Raw genomic sequence first — 560 nt, 5'->3', positions numbered from 1 at the left:
GCAGGCAGACACACAGAGAATGTAAGGCCCTCAAACTACACGCACTCACGATAACTATGCTAATAGTATCACCGAGATTATAATCAACACACCACAACTAACCAAACAGCCACATAAACACACAAACAAAAAACTCACACCCAAACACACCCACCTCGTCAATTACACCCACACCCACACTCTTACACCCCCCCCCCCACACACACACACGCTAAATAAACAAACCGAATAAAAATAATAAACAGAGGAACCCATAAACCAATAAACAAAACAAGGAATAGCAGAAAAGAAAAGCAAGCACAACAAAAACGCTGAAATTCCTTGACAGTGAGAACGACACCACGAGATGCCAAACGCACCAGTGGCTGGGAGGGGGCGGGGGGGGGGGATTTCTTTCCCACGGTGAAGGGAGGGGAGAGGGGGGGAGAGGAGGGGAGGGGAGAGGAGGGGAGAGGAGGGGAGAGGAAAAAGGGGAAGAGAGGGGCTGTGGGGGGAAGGAGGAAAGGGGAGAGAGGAAGGGTAAGCGATGATGGGAAGTGAGAGGAAGAGAGAGAGACAGT

Source organism: Penaeus monodon, chromosome 28 (genome assembly GCF_015228065.2).
Source record: "Penaeus monodon isolate SGIC_2016 chromosome 28, NSTDA_Pmon_1, whole genome shotgun sequence".
Taxonomy (NCBI): domain Eukaryota; kingdom Metazoa; phylum Arthropoda; class Malacostraca; order Decapoda; family Penaeidae; genus Penaeus; species Penaeus monodon.
This window is presented reverse-complemented; position numbering follows the sequence as displayed.